The following is a 16,137-nucleotide window of genomic DNA, read 5'->3' as shown; positions in this document are numbered from 1 at the left end:
CTCTCCAACCTGTTTGCTCCCTCTCATTCTTTTTTTCTCATAATGGTTCTCCGGGCCAGAGAACATGATGTTCTTATTCATCCTACGACTGAGAACTGTAAGCTCTCTCAGACTCTCTCTACCTTCAAATTCCATAAAGTCATTTCTACTTTATTCTTTGCACACTGAAAACACCTACTTTGCTGCCACCTCTCAGAATTTCAGATAAGAGAAGACGACAAAGTGCTCCTATGTTGCTGGATCCGAGTTTATTTCTGAAACCTTTCCCACTTTCTCACTTGGAAATAACTCAAAATGTGATGGGACTGGCAAAACCAAGGGTCCTGTATCAGAGGCTATAAGTATCTAGCTATCTTGTGTCTTCCAATTCTTTTCTCTCCTCTGTCTTCCTTTGGGTTCCGTGAGATGTACAAAAAAAAAATTGCCACCGGAACAATAAGGAGTTAAACCTTTCTCATCACCACTCTGAATTCTATCCTTATTCTTCTTGCTTCTCTTGGTGAAAACCTCAATCCATGTCCAGTGAATGGGGAAGCTAGATACCTTGTAGAAGAATGGGTGGGAAGGTAGAGCTTGACTAAGTATTTTCCAAGAAACTTCCCTACACGGATGTGGTGTTCGTATCTAATGATTGAGAATCTATGTGTTTGTCTCTGGGTGCTTTGGAAACAACATCTATGGCTACTTGTCCGAATGGGCGTGGGCCTGGTAATAAACAAGTGGGGACAAAACCAGATCAGTTAATCGTCATCAACAAGGCAAACAGCCATTGTAGTTCTTTCAGGACATACAAATAGCATGTGATTGTTAAATTAACTTTATTTGAAACAATATTACTTGATTAACATTTATCAAAGATTTTTACTACTTTGTGGGAAAAAAACGACATTTTTTTAAAATTTGAATGATTTAAAACTAACTGAGTCATGTGATGCAAATTAATACACAATTTTAGCTTCTTTGAGGTTTTTCAGTGCAGTTAATAGTTTTAAAGAATGTTTCGAAGGGAAACTGACATTCTTGATTATCTGAGTTTTTTAAAAAAAATGAGACGTTCGCTGTTTTATGCCAGGTCTCAGGCAATCTTAAGGCATGTTAGGTACCTGAATTCAGTTAAATTTTTTCTAGAAAATACTGACAGGATGGTGAAAGCCAGTTTAAAAAATTGAGCCCTATAGAATAGTGTAAATAGCCAATCTGCATTAATTTCCAATCATTATCTAACTTAAGGAACTTTAGGGGCAAATACAGGAAAGTGTTGTCTCACAGCTCCTAGCACTGACACCCAAATGTGACACACTTGTCCCTTTTGAAAAGTTCCACAATTTGAACCAGATTGATGCTTCCTTTTGGTTTCACAGGGTGGGAAAAAGTTGCCACCGGAATAATAAGGAGTCATCTCATATGAATGCTACTTTATTCTCCTCCTTTGCTTCTTCAGTGAAAACCTGAGAATCTTCAGGAAATGAGGCTGAGTGGCTTTAGCCTCTATTCTTAAACTCTGACCCTGAGAACACTTAGAGAGGCTTCAGTGAATATTTAAAAATCACCTTGAGGACTGATAGATAGGCTGCTCAGGAGGAATAAATATGATGGTTAGCCTAAATATCACACCCAAACCTGTCATATAGCAGTAATTTTACTCCCAAAGACATACTTCTCTGTACTTTTATTTTATAGATCTCCGTTAGCATTCTGGGCACATTATTTTTCTTGTTTGCCAGCAATCTCTATTAGATCTTAACAGTACTCCTCACTCTTTTACATCTATTGCTTAGAGAAAATAAAAATAGATTTTTTGAATTACTTTAGAAGATTATGTTTATAAATAAATATTTGTTCATAAAATATTTGTTATTCCTTTCTGTTCTTTTTTTAATCTCTTAAAACTTTTCATGCAAAACATAATGTATTTTATGTTACAACTCCTAAACTACCAGGACTGTGAATCCTGAGTATCATTTCAAGAAAAAAAAGTACAATTTTTAGATTTCAGAAGAGACAAGAAATCAAACAGAGGGAAGCAAAGTCAGAGATAAAAACGAGAGTTTGCTCTTATTCTCTAATCATGGTTCAAAAATGTAATCAACAGTTTAAATGAAATCATTCTAGTAATTGTAAAATCATATATTTTAAATTATTAGTAAATTAAATTATATATTATATTATAAATTTATTTTTTTATTCTTATTTCAAATTTAATCTCTCCAGCTAACATTCTACATTATATTATCAGTACAATAGAGCAGGAGTATGAACTTGATAGAAAGGAACATTTGAAAGATCAAAATTATAAAATTCTATGAGTTGGTATTCACCAAAGTCACTTAACCCTAGAAGAGCTTAAATGACAGCTCAAACCATGAGTTCGTGCTTCTGTTATTTATTCATTTTCTTATTCATTTATTTTAAAGATGCAATTGAATTGTTTTTAGCCCCGACAGCATATTAGCATCATCTGGGGTACTTTATTTTTCATAAGTTCAACATAGTTTAACTCTAGCTCACAGAGGTAGGTCAAAATAGAACACTTTGTGCATTTAAATGAATGCAGCAGGACATGGACAGGGAGAGCAGAAAATTTCATCAGTTTATGGTAAAAACAAGCCTGCACAGATTAGAATTTGAGCCAGTGCCACTCAGGCAAGCTATATGCAGGAAATAGTAGCACATACACACGTCTCTATCCTGAAATGTTTGCCTTCTACTCCTGCAAAAGTCAAAAAGTCAGTGGACTTTCTTTAGCACTGTTTTTCCCTTCTCATGAAATGCAATTCTTGGATCCCTTGCTCCACTCTGCTAGTTAAAATTCTACCTATCTTCCAAAACTTCATTAAAATGCCTTTTCTAAGAAGACTGTCACTTCCTTATATAAGCATAGATATCTTATTCATATTACAGTAGGAGTACTTATATTCTGCCTTGCATTCTCAAAATGGAGTTAAAATGCATTCAACAGGGACCTACCAAAATCAGTGTTGGAATACGAATGGAAGTAAAAAGGAAATGCAAGATATGTTTCCAGTTCCACTTGCCTTATTAGAGATTCTGACATTCTCCTTTGGAGATGTGAACCATCTCTCTGTCCAGTCACTGCGTTATATGAGGTATTATGATTGGAGTGCGTTGCACATGTTAAAACTATGGAGCCTAACAAAAAGTTGAGAACTTATAATGAGGTCATTCCAAAATTATTTGCGAAGGTCTACTATGTACAAAACAAATATCTATAGATTTTTTTGAGACCAGAACTCATGGAAGTTCAGCTTTAGATCTTCAGTGGCTCCTGCTCAGGACGAGGTAAGAGCTTAGTCAATGTTGAGTAGAGAATTGACTTCACATTAACGAAGTCTGATTTTAATAGTGAGTCATGTAAATGAAATGATATTACCCACTATGTTGTACAATATTTTTCTTTGCTAGCTAAAATGTCTTTAAAAAAAATCTGATAAATGGCAAAAGGGAAAACTAAATGTAAGGGATATTACCCCCAAATTCTCCTCTTGTTCAATGTCTGTACTGCTGTTTTCTGACATCCAAAACTTAGTCCCTTGCTCTAGTGTTACATTTCAATATGAGTCATAACTGTAAGAGTTTACAGGAAATTTGTAGCTTCTGAAAACTATCAGGTACTAGTATGACAATGGAAATTTGGGGAGTAGGTGGTAATGGGAAGAGAGTGGTGGATGATATGTTGCAATGTGGAGCAGAGTTGTTGGGGGCAAAGTAAGACTAATGACTTTGGGAAGGAAATAGCTCTCTGAGAATGTTCTCGCCTTCAGGTGCTATTCTTCTCTAGCAAGTGTAACCAGGATTTGACTGGGTCCTTCACACTGCTCATACTTGGAAAGGAAAAGAGATATGAAAGATCTCTTCAAGTGGGATTTAGTATATAAGTCTTCCAGGGGAAACGATGAAAACTTTCAAGAATCTGATGCTCAAATTTTATTTCTTGAAAATACAATGTAGGCCCATTCTTTAGCAAGACAACTGGTAATAAGTAATTTTGGAAGCCTTGAACTAATTTTAATTTGTATCAAGAAACTTTCGCAGAGATAAAAAGAGAAATTAAGAACAAGGACCTACTCGATCATATTAACTCATCACTCTGGGTTCATTCAGAATGGGATTCATTCAGAAGGGTCTTTTGTTCCCATATCACCTTTCCTTCTTGGGTTAGGCTTCTATAAAATATGCTGAGAAAGACTGATGATTAAAGAAAACCCAGAGACATTAGTGAGAAATAGGAATCTCATCAAATAAAATTAGTTCAACAAGAATAAGATAATAGTTTGGATATTAATTTGATATAGAGATAACAGCACCCATAATTTATTTTAAATAAGTTCAGTCCCATCAAGAGAGTAATCCTATTAAGTAAAGCTTTATGGATTAGCAATAGCACCACTTCCTACAATCCTGGCTGGATGTTGTAAATCAGTAAAGTGCTTTATGACTAATTACTCAAAGTACTTTTATTTTAAAGCATGAACTTATAATTTATAAGTCTTCTTCAAAAAGAACAACTTGCATATATGTCCAAAAGCAATTTATTGCACTACTACTTTCAAAAACTATAAATATAGACTCTCTCCACACATCACTTCAAGCAGCACCTCATCATAGCCAGCATAGATTAGATAAGAAAATGTACATAGGAGAGAAAGAAAGAACATAGAAGTCATTTTATAAAAACACTAGTTTCACAGCCCAGGATAAAAAAATAGCTAGATATGTGAGATTGATTTCTATTTTCGCTGATTCTTGGGCCTTAATCAGTGTAGTTACCAACTCAGCCTTCTAAAATTTGGTGACTTAAAGCTAAAGAAGATGGAAACGAACAAACAAACAAACAAAACAATTATTTCTTTGGGCACTTAGTAGTCCTGATTCGACTCAATTTAAAATTCAGTCAAACAATACAGAATATCATAAAAGTCACCTAAAGACTACTAGAATTTGAATTATGCATACCACCAATATTTGTTGAATCTTCCTTCTGTAGTAGGTACCAACTCGTTGAAAATTATGATGATGAAGATTGATGAAGCCTGTAAGTGGTTTTAGTCTCCATGGGAAAATAAACAAAATCAAAGGAGATATACTTTCCTAATTCTTATCTTCCCTAGATGAAAACTCACACAAAGAAGTGCTCTCTTTACTGAAGAATTTTATCATAAACACTAAAAATTAAGATATTTGTAATGTTGGCAGTCTCTAGGATAGAACCAATTTATTGCTCTTGCTATGTCTGAATATACAAGGAAAACAATGCAATTTGAGATCCCTAAGGTCTCGAATGCTGGCTTCATAAAATGAGTGAATATTTGGCTATGATTTGCAGGATGGAAAGTCAGAAATCATCAAGACAAAAATGATGACAGGATTTTCCACTCATTTACATCTTCTGATTTTTTAGGCATAGATACTTACTGTAGCCATATATTTATGCTGGATTTATAATATTGTGTAAGTTTTAGGTGTGCAATATGTTGATTTGATACACATATACTGCAAAATGATTACCATAGTAGGGTTAGGTACACCTCCATCACCTCATATAATTACCTTTGTATGTGTGTGTGGAGCGGTGAGAACATTCAAGACCTACTTTCTTAGCATCATTCAAGTATATAATACAATATGGTTAACTATAATCACCAAGCTGTACATTAGATCTCCAGAACTTATTCATCTTATAAGTGGAAGTTTATACTGTTTGGCCAGCATCTCCCATTTCCCCCATCCCCTAGGCCCTGGCAACCACCATTCTACTCTGTTTCTATGAAGTCAGCTTTTTTAGATTCTGTGTGTAAGTGAGATCACACAGCATTTGTCTTTGTCTGTCTGACTTATTTCACTTAGCGTAATGCCCTAAAATTCCAGCCATGCTGTCAAAAATGTCAGGATTTCCTTCTTTCTCATGACTGAATAATAATCTATTGTATGTATATCTTAGACCTTCTTTATCCATTTATCTATAGATAGATACTTGAGTTGTGTCTATAGTTTGTCTATTGTGAATAATGTTGCAATAAACACAGGAGTACAGATATCTTTTTGATATCCTGTTTTCATTTACTTTGGGTATATACTCAGAAGTGGGATTGCTGGATCATATGGAAGTTATATTTTTAATTTTCAAGAAACTTCTACATTGTTTTCTTTACTGGCTGCACTAATTTACATTCTCACCTGCAGTGCACAAGAGTTCCTTTTTCTCTACACCCTCACCAATATTTGTTATCTTTTGTGTCTTTGATGACTGCCATTCTAATCGGTATGAGGTGATATCTCATTGTTTCAATTTGCATTTCCCTGATGCTTAGTGATATTGAGCATTTTTTCAAGTACCTGTTGACTGTCTCACATTTTTTAGTCAAATTGAGTTTTTTTGGCTATTGAATTGTATGAGTTATTTATATATTTTGGAAATTAATCCCTTATCAGATGTATAATTTGCAAATATATTCTGTCATTCTGTAGGTTGCCTTTTCATTTGTTGATTGTTTCTTTTGCTGTACAGAAGCTTTTTGGTTTGATGTAGTTTCATTTATTAATTTTTGCATTTGTTGCTTATGCTTTTGGTGTCATATCTAAAAAATATATTGTTACCAAAACTGATGTCAAGGAGATTTTTCTGTATATTTTTTTCTAGGAGTTTTATGGTTTCAGGTCTCATGTTTAAATCTTTAATGCATTTTAAGTTAATTCTTGTATATGGGGTAAAATAATCCAATTTCACTCTTCTGCCTGTGATTATCCAGTTTTCACAGTACCCTTTATTGTAGAGACTATTTTTCCCCATTGAGTATTCTTAGCTCCCTTGTCAAATATTAGTTGACCATATATGTGAGGACACATTTCTGGGCTCTCTATTCTGTTCTATTGGGATGTCTATGTTTATGCCAGTAAAATGCTATTTTGGTTACTATAGCTTTGTAGTATGACTTGAAACCAAGAAGTGTAATGCTTCCAGCTTTGTTTTTCTTTCTCAGGATTGCTTTGGCTCTTGGGGTCTGTTGTGCTTCCATACTAATTTTAGGATTTTTTTTTTCTATTTCCATGAAAAATTCTATTTAAATTTTGGCAGAGATTGCATTAAATCTCTAGACTGATTTGGGTAGTATAGATATTTTAAAATATTAATTTTCTGGTTTATAAACACAAGATATCTTCCTATTTGCTTGTGTCTGCTTCAGTTTTTTCATCACTGTCTTAAGGTTTTCAGTGTACAGGCCTTTCACCTCTTCGGTTGAATTAATTTCTTAGTATTGTTTTTGATGTTATTGCGAATGGTGCTTAGCACAGTGCTTGGCATATAGGAAGTATTCTCTGAATGTTAAGTATTGTTTTTGCTCTTTAATTTTTTGAAAGTGTTTTAGAAACATTGGTTAAAGAAAGATCCTTCTTTAAATGTTTGGTAGAATTCACGGTAAAATCATCTGGTCCTGGGGTTTTCTCTGTCCAGAGATTTTTGATTACTTATTTAATCTCCTTACTATATATTGGTCTGTTCAGATTTTTCTGTTGTTTCATGATTTAGTCTTGATAGCTTGTATGTTTCTAGGAATGTAGCTGGATTTAAGTTGAATACTTCTGGAATCACAAATCTCTATTATTTCTCCTCCGCAATACTAGCAAGAGAACATTTGGCCTCTTCTTATAGCTCTCTACTTTGAAACCCCCCTGAGTATAGGACCTGTGTCAGCCTTGGTATCTGAGTCTTTCTTAGCCTCTTATTTACTGCATATTTTACTACAGAGAGTAGAGGCAAAAAGAGTCTTGTTTCTTAGAAAATGCTGTACACTATTTTACCTTCCCTGAAAAACTGAATTTTGAATCCTCGTATCTTATCAGAGCAGGAAGATGAAAATGTCATGTTTATACTTTCCAGCTTGATACTTTTAAAATGTATTTCTCCAGACAACAAAGAATGCTTTTGCCCTTTCATATCCAATAGACACTTACCCCTTTGGGTCAGGGAGTTACTGCTGTGTGTCCAAACTCTTTGGGTTAGTAGTGAAGTACATGGCTTTGGGATTGATAGCCCAGCTCTGCTCGTTTGATGATATATGGTCTTGGGCAATAAAAATTGCTGGGGGATTATGTGATAAAATATATGAAACACTTAGCACAGTGCTTGGCACATAGTACATATTCTTTGAATGTTACTGTTGTTTTTGTTGTTGCTATTAATGTTAACCATCATCACCTTGGCTCTTACTCATTAATTTATGTTCTTTTTTATCCAGATTACTTATAATTTAATAAGTCAAGACGTAATAACACATTTATGTTAAAATACACATAGACTAATTGTAACAAGAATTTAAATTTTAGAGTTGTTTGTGCATTGTATTCTTTTAAAAGTTTTTGTATAGAGACTCAGAGTTTCAAGTTTGACTATATCTTCTTCATATCCACATCTGGGTCCATTTTAAAACACTCAAAACCTTATAAAAAGTTTTTTGATCAGAGATTACAGGTAAGTGGTAAGATATATAATGTGTATGCATCATTGTTTCTTCTTTATGACATGGTTCAAGTTGAGCAATTTGAGAAATAACTTCTGATAGTAGTAGCATTATGTTATAAAATTCCACATTAAAAGTAAAACCTTTAACTAATTTTTTAAACTTTCAAATTGAGTAGAAATGGAAAGAAACCAGCAAAATCAAGAAAAATCAAGAACTGATTTTTAAATAGTTCCCTAGAGCCAGTAAACATGAATGATACTCTATTCTACACATACGGGGGAGTGAGAATTGATGGCTTATATTTAGAACAATACATCACAGGTATTTTTGCAAGATTATTGTCATCAAAAAAGTTTAGTTATGTTTAACATTCTCCATTTAGGCACCAAGTAGATTTATATATTGACATATTTAAATACTTTTACTAAAAGCAGTTGAGTCTTTTTTTCTTAATCTAGCTTTAAATAGAAAACTCAGTTAACCATAGTACTAAAAGCAAAGCCAAAATGTTTCCACTTTACAAATATTTTTTTCCAAGTTTTAACTTTTAAAACTTGTTTAGATGAATACTTAAATTAGTATTCTGTATGTTATTTTCTACTTTTAAAAAATAAAATATGAAATTTTGGCACACTTCTCTGACTCAATTTTCATCTCATCTTTTTCTTAATTGAGAAGCTAAAGAAGTTCCATATTGCCTCTCACATCAAATTGGCTCTAAGACCCAAATCTTAAAATGTACATGACCAGTTCCTGTAACTCTTTACAACAATGTGATCTGAATGGTCATCACTGCCACTGCACTACTCCAGACCATTCTTTATTGCCACCCTCCCAACTTCTCTACCTTCCAAGATAATCAATTCCCTTACATTCTCACCATCTTCCTGCCACTGGAGCCTGCTTTCTTTTAAAAAGATCTGTAATTCAATCACAAATCCCTTCTAGAAATAATAGCACTTTAATAGGCATTAGAACCTTCTTCTAAAAAGAATAACACTGAAGGAGAAATTTTTGCTTCAGTCAGTGGGTTGGAACTCTGAGTCAAGTTTTCTCAACTGGGCTTCTCTTCTCCCTTGGCACGTTTTTTTCTTCTGATCTCCTGCCTTTGCTTAGACTCTAGTCTTCCATTCCATCTCCTCATTCCTCACATTAGGAGCACATTTCTACCTGCATGCCACCAAAACATATGCATTCTGTAGACCCAATTTTAGACTGAACTCTTTCAAGGAGCTGGCATAACTACCTCCTACATTGTTTAAACTCTTTAGCATCAATGAAATTTAAATACTAAAATCTGGCTGTTTGACATGGTATTAGCTCCCCAAGTTGAGTATAATTTCATTGAATGGCAGATAATTATATCATAAAAATCTTTCATTTTCCATAGATCACCTGTAGAACTCACTATACTTTTAGGTGCCTAACGCATGTGCATTGGGCAATGGATTCATTCTGGAGTTTGCTAATGTAAATCACTGCGTTATGTTTTGCTTTAGTGGACCAAGAAATCGTTTTTCTTTTTTTCTCATTAAACTTTGTTTTAATGGGTCTCAAAATTTTGTGACAGATTTTTTTTGGTCATGTTGTTTCCATTAAAAAATACTGATTTTAAAAACTAATAACTTAAAAATTGCCACACACACCAAAAAAACTCAAATGGTCCACAAAACATTCTTCTTCCCTTCTGAAGCATTGTAATCATTAACTAGTCTTTTGCTATTAAACTTAAGTGACCATTTGAGACAAACAGTCCTGAGACCATTCTTCCACCACTGATTAAGACTGGGGTGGCAGGTACTGGGGAAAATATTCATTTAGCCTTCTAGCTTTCTGGGTAGACTTGATAACCTTGCCATCCCCAGCTATCTTCTTGTCCACTGCTTTGATGACACTCACAGCAACTGTTATAAATAGCAAAACAGCCCAGAGGAGGATAGTCAGAGAAGCTCTCAACATACATGGGCTTGCCAGGAACTGTATCAATGATGGCAGCATCACCAGATTTCAAAAATTTCAGGCCATCTTTTAGTTTTTTCCCAGTATGAAGATCAATCTTTTCCTTCAGCTCAGCAAATTTGCAAGCAATGTGAGCTGTGTGACAATCCAGCACAGGTACATATCTGGTACTGATTTGGCCTGGATGGCTCAGGATAATCACCTGAGCCAAGAAGCCAGCTTCTTCCATTGGTGGGTTATTTTTGCTGTCACCAGCTACATTGCCATGATGAACATCTTTGACAGACACAGTCTTGACATTGAAGCCCACATTGTCCCCAGGAAGATCTTTCTTCAAAGCTTCATGGTACATTTCAACAGACTTTACTTCAGTTATTACATGGACTAGAGCAAAGGGGACCACCATGCCGGGTTTGAGAACACCAGTCTCCACTTAGCCCACAGGGACAGTACCAATACCACCAATTTGTAGACATCCTAGAGTGACAGACACAAAGACTTGTCATTTGAATGAGTTAGTGGCAGGATGCAATCCAGAGCTTAACACAGTGTGGTTCCACTGGCATTGCCATCCTTAGGGGTGACTTTCCATCCCTTGAACCAAGGCATGATAGCACTTAGCTCCAGCATGTTGTCACCATTCTAACCAGAAATTGAAACAAAATACTAGTGTTAGAGTTGTAGCCAATTTTCTTAATGTAGGTACTGATTTCCTTAACAATTTCCTCATATCTCTTTTGGCTGTGGGGTGGCTCAGTAGAATCCATCTTGTTAACATCAACGATTAGTTGTTACACATGCAGTGTGTAAGCCAGAAGGGCATGCTCATGGGTCTGCCCATTCTTGGAGATGCCTGCTTCAAATTCACCAACACAAGCAGCAGCAATCAGGACAGCTCAGTTAGCCTGAGATGTGCCAGTAATCACATTTTCGATAAAGTCTCTGTGTCCTGGGGCATCAACAAAGGTCTTGCTGGTCTTGAATTTCCACAGTGAGTGATACCATGCTCACGTTCAGCTTTCAGCTTATCTAAGACCCAGGCATATCTGAAGCAGTCCTTCCCCATCTCAGCAGCCTTCTCTTCAAATTTTATGATGGTTCCTCTATCAGTCCCACCATTGTAGGTCAGATGACCAGCTGTGGTAGACGTGCCAGAATCTACATGTCCAGTGACGACAATGTTGATACGAGTCTTTTTCTGTTCCATTTTGGCTTAAATATAGGATTGGTTTACATGACGCCTGTGTTCTAGTGGCAAACCCATTGTGGAAAAGCTCATTTAACTATTTCTTGATTTGTATCTTATATACTACTTAAAACAAATTAGGTATTACTTATTCTTATAGGATTGGAGCTAGCATATTTGGGAAGTGGTGAAGTTTTTCTTGAGCAGTTCCATCTTCTTTTTCTTCTCAGGTCCCTTGACGTTCATTCCTCCCTTAACTCACTGTTGCCTTCATACCCACAGCAAAATTCATCCCCGGGCAAAAAACATACTAACAATTATTTCCTCTCTAGATGCATTTAAATTAAGAGTGTTTTCTCCTTGTGTCAAAGATTTCTTATTCCCAACCTATAAGGCAAATTATACAGATTCCAAAATACCAATTACAATTTGATGCTCTGATTTATTCTACATTACATTTCTCCAATGACTATAACTTTTAATCTTTGATCACCAATTCATTCTAGTTATTTGCAATATAAGCTACATGAGTGGAACAAAAATAAAACTGAAGCAACCGAGATAAATCAGTCTGCAAGAGGAAATACATAGCAAAGGTGATATTTTTCCCATGAAGAAATGAGAATGCAGTGTAACTCAGAACTATTATTTCTGTTTAAAAGACTGCACAAACCAATTTAGAGCTAAGTATTTTTCAAACACTATTTGTTGTTACTGCTAAATATGGAATATTAATGAATATTTTTCTGAAGGATAATTTAGGGTTCTGTCTCTCAAACTTACCCATGCTATGGTGCCTTGGAATACTCTATCTCTCCTGACCATGTATTCCTCATTTCTAAGATGAAAATCATACTGATGGTTTTCCTACTCACATGCAAGGATTGCTGGGTCAGAAAAATGAGAAATATATGAGTGCAAATATAAAACATTAAATTAAATTGATTATTGTTTTTGTTAAAAAAATATGGAAGAAAAGATTTCTTTGTTAACTATGAATTTTATGCATTAGAAAAATGTAACAATTAGTATTTAGAGCAAAACTACTTATTTAGAAGAGAGTAGATTTAAAGTCAGTTTAAAGAAATATTAGGTAACTAAGAGTAGGTGGCCTGTAAATATGGCAGAAACAGTAAAGGTGGTATGCAGATGATGATAGTTTGGGAAATGGAAGAACTAGAGGTCAAGATTCTAGATGCACTTGTCAGAGGGATCTAGCCACTTGAGAGCCTTGAAATCTCGAGCAGATAAATGAACCTACTTCTCAGTTTCCACAGTTGTTAAACCCTACCTCATAAGTTTGCTGCGAAGATTCAGGGAATTAAGATGAGTGAAGCACTTAAAATAGTGCCCGCCACATAGCAGTCGCTCACAAAGTGTTGAATTTTATTTTTATTTTTTAAATTGTATACTAATTTATCCTAATAGATTATTTTCCAAATAATAGTTCAACAAGACCATAACTAGACAACTGGAGTCTCTCATATACACTTGACAGTGTGCCTTTTATTATTCTCTGCAAATATTATTTATATCATCTACAAAACTAACATACTATGATTCTAATATAATAATAGGTAGCTCAAATCACAGACTGAGAGCTTGGATTTTAGCTAAATTTATAGGATTTCTCTTTAGTTTGGTAGATCTGTGCCTCCTATGACCACTAGCCCATCCTTGTCCCCTGCTGAGTATAGACTTGGTTTATGAAGCAAAAAGACAATGTTTCATCATTTTACACATTTTTTCCAAGTTTTAATATTTTAATCCAGTTTAGATGAACACCTAAAGCTCTTTGAGATGAACAGAATTATCTGAGGGCCCTTACTTTCACTACCTTTTTCCCGTCAAGACGTTTCTATGCACTTGCTTTGAACATACTCATTGCATTCATTCCTGAAGAGTAGCTTCCTGTTTATGTGAGTTTGCAAATATTTTCAAATGAAATTTGAAATTCCAAGGTAACTTTACTGCTTTTATTGAAATTGCAGTGAATTAAAATACAATAGTTTTGACTTCATGTTATCTATTTGTGGTCTGCACTGGAGGAAATCATGTAATTACTCTGACCCTGTTTCTTACCTGTGAAGTGAAGTTAGGCTCTATCAAAGATTTTAATTCATAGTTATACAGATGGGGTCTGTCTACTTGGAGAGTGATTTATTTTCTAATCTTAAATGAAGTTTAGAATTTCCTTTATTTGTAAGCAACAATACACAGAGTAACGTGTCACCAATAGAAATCATAGACATTTTCATAGCACATTTAAATTCATGGAGATACCTTGAACTATTATTTACTATTATTATTACTTTAGAATTACATAGATGATAAACCTGCAGCTAGGCTTTGTTATTTAATGCAGTAATAAAGAAGCACATATATTACTGTATTACAGCACCAGGATTACTTAAATATGTTGATAATTACATCTTAATAGAAGTGGAATCCTTTGTAATTCTACATATATTATTTTATTTACTTATGCATTTTACTTTTAGAAAGCCATTCGATTTCACCAAACTAAAAGAGGGGTCCATGATTCAAAAATGTTTGGAACATTGGACTATTCGGGTGTTTCTCAAGCTCTCTAACAACTCTTGGGTCAAGATGATCTTTAATGGGCCAAACAATGCATATCATTTCTTTTCTGGCAGAATAATATGTCAAAATGATTTGAATCTCTTTTCTTATGAAAGACTAAGGGTTACTTCCAAGTAATATTATCCAAGTTAATCGTAAAGGTTTCTACAGCTGAAGAGTCACTAACTAAATATAGTGTGATTTGAATTTGCTGAGGACTCTTGTAGTTTCCTAAGCAATCTGGCTACCATGCGATTGCTTGGCAATGTTGTGTATGTGTCTCTGAACACATCTGGAATTTTACGGTTTTCAAAAAAAGGCTACTTTTTTTTTCAGTACTGCAAAACTCTTGTCTTGAGTTGGTCATAGTTTTTATTCTTTTTTATTTTTTTTTGAAAAGATAAACAAAACTGATAAACCTTTTAAATTTAATTTAATTTAATTTTATTATTTTATTTTATTTTATTGTGACATTGGTTAACAAAATCCAGTAAGTTTCAGGTGTGCAATTTAACAGCAAAGCATATATATACTGCATTCTGTGTTTACTCCCATGGTTATAGTTTTTAATTGCTGCGTATCTAATTGTATGCATAGAATTACTCTTGGATGTAATCTCTGTATCATGTTGATATTTATTTTTTTTGTAATTGCTGCATTGTTACCATTTAATGATTTTGTTCCTTGCCCACTCTTTTGTTACTGGTAAGTTCTTTATCCACCAAATTTAAGAGCATTTGGTAGTAAGTAGACCTCAGTGTCCATTGCTCATTATAAAAATTTCTCTCAAAAATTTTGAGAATTAGAAAATTAATTACTTATATTCTTTTATTTCAATTCAGTCTATTCTTTCCACTCTGTTCTGTTCTGTTCTATTCTAGTCTGTTTTGTTCTGTTCTAATCTAGTCATAAGTAACAGGACATTAAATCAGAAGTTTAAGCCAAGTTCTAATATGATAAATGTCAGAAACAAATTGACCTGTGAGGCAGGAATTTTTAAAAAGTTTCAAAAGCCAATTATAGAAGGCTTATAACCCTCACCCAGCTCAAACAAATGAAAGGCCAGGTTGTTGACAGTTGAAAAGGATTATGAGGCAGATTTCTTTAATGAGCTTTTTCTCTCTTCATTTCAAATCAAGGGGAGATTGCTTCATCAGAACCTTTGGAGAGCTTAAAGTTAAGGGGATTTGGGGAATGGAGTCCAGTTCTTACATGAAAAATATAAAGAGTTAGATGGTGACAGATCAACCAAAGTAGATTTCAGCCTTTCTTCAAGTAATTTATGGGAACACATGCTCATGAGTGTTTCATGGGAATGAAATATGGCCTGCCCATATTTAGAAGGGTGAGAGTACCTCAGTAGACAGAAGCTGAGTATCTACCAACAGATTTCCTAGGGCTATAGACTTTGTAAAGGAACCAGAGTTTCATGTGACCCTACCAAGATGCTGAGATGTCTCTCATCATTATCCTTGGCAAAAAGTCCATGAAGAGCCCCCACGAATCGTGCTCACAAAGAACCAGCTCTAAATACCTGGCAGTGGCACTAGTCAAGTAGTAAGTTTGCTGCTCCTCTCAGCCCTCTTCTCCCTTTTCTCCAGCTCAGGAGTCCAAGATAGCCATTTGGGGGAGGGCAAACAAAAAATGAGAGAAACATCAACCATGCCCTGCCTTACCCCTCACACACACCATTTCTGGACTCTGCAACAAACCCAATGTTGGCAAGAAATCTTATCTTTATTTAAAGACTGATGTGTATTATATATGACCAGACATTTTAATATCTGAGATATGAGTTGAGACTTTAGCAACTTAACATGATTGCATGATGTTTTTATTACCTAAGAATGATCAAAAAGTTATGTGACTACCTGAATTTTTATCCTGGGACAAAAGATGTTTCTGCCATTGGAAAAAAAAATATATGTA

General features: G+C 34.6%; 1 protein-coding gene and 1 pseudogene across 5 annotated transcripts in view; one reads left to right on the top strand and one right to left on the bottom strand.

Moving 5' to 3' along the window:
• PDE1A (phosphodiesterase 1A) overlaps nucleotides 1-16,137 on the top strand; it is a 294,241-nt gene that overhangs the window by 264,768 nt on the left and 13,336 nt on the right. The window lies entirely within an intron of this gene.
• LOC120597102 (elongation factor 1-alpha 1-like) lies at nucleotides 10,260-11,646 on the bottom strand (annotated as a pseudogene).

This window comes from Pteropus medius, unplaced genomic scaffold, assembly GCF_902729225.1.
Source record: "Pteropus medius unplaced genomic scaffold, Ma_sr-lr_union100, whole genome shotgun sequence".
NCBI lineage: Eukaryota > Metazoa > Chordata > Mammalia > Chiroptera > Pteropodidae > Pteropus > Pteropus medius.
This window is presented reverse-complemented; position numbering and strand designations above follow the sequence as displayed.